At 35.0% G+C, this 509-nt stretch overlaps 1 protein-coding gene across 3 annotated transcripts in view; it reads left to right on the top strand.

Annotated features, from left to right (window-relative positions):
* Nucleotides 1–509, top strand: part of LOC112160059 (interleukin-1 receptor accessory protein-like 1-B) — a gene marked incomplete in the record, with an annotated part of 393,180 nt that overhangs the window by 343,878 nt on the left and 48,793 nt on the right.

Genomic DNA, 509 nt, shown 5'->3' with positions numbered 1-509 from the left:
AGTTACTATCTTATGCACACCACATATTTTCTTATGTGCATCAATAAGTATTTCATGCGCAACAATTACTATCTCGTGCGCACCTGTTACTTTGTTATGCGCACCAGTTAGTATCTTATGCATACCAGTTACTATCTTACTCATTCCAGTTACTGACTTGGGCGCACCAGTTACTTTTCGTGCGTGCTAATTGCTGTCTTGTACATACCAGTCAGTGTCTCATGCACACCAGTATCTATATACTGGTGCGCAGAAGAATCAACATTTTTACTTCAATGTCTTTTTAGGGGCTTTGTAAAATTTTGATGACTTTATCAGCATAAATTCTATTTTTTTAGTCCCAAGTTGGTGCACTTACTGTTATAAAACATGCCATCTTTAAAGACAGACCTTAACGTAAAATCTGTTAAAGTCTTGAAAAGTAGAGTTACTAAAGATTATTCATATCAGTTTAATCAAAGGCAAACTTATATTCCTTCTTATCCGACTTATATCACTACAAAAGTACT

This window comes from Oryzias melastigma, linkage group LG2, assembly GCF_002922805.2.
Source record: "Oryzias melastigma strain HK-1 linkage group LG2, ASM292280v2, whole genome shotgun sequence".
Classification (NCBI taxonomy): domain Eukaryota; kingdom Metazoa; phylum Chordata; class Actinopteri; order Beloniformes; family Adrianichthyidae; genus Oryzias; species Oryzias melastigma.
Note: the sequence above shows the minus strand (reverse complement) of the source record. Positions and strands in the feature narration are given on the sequence as shown.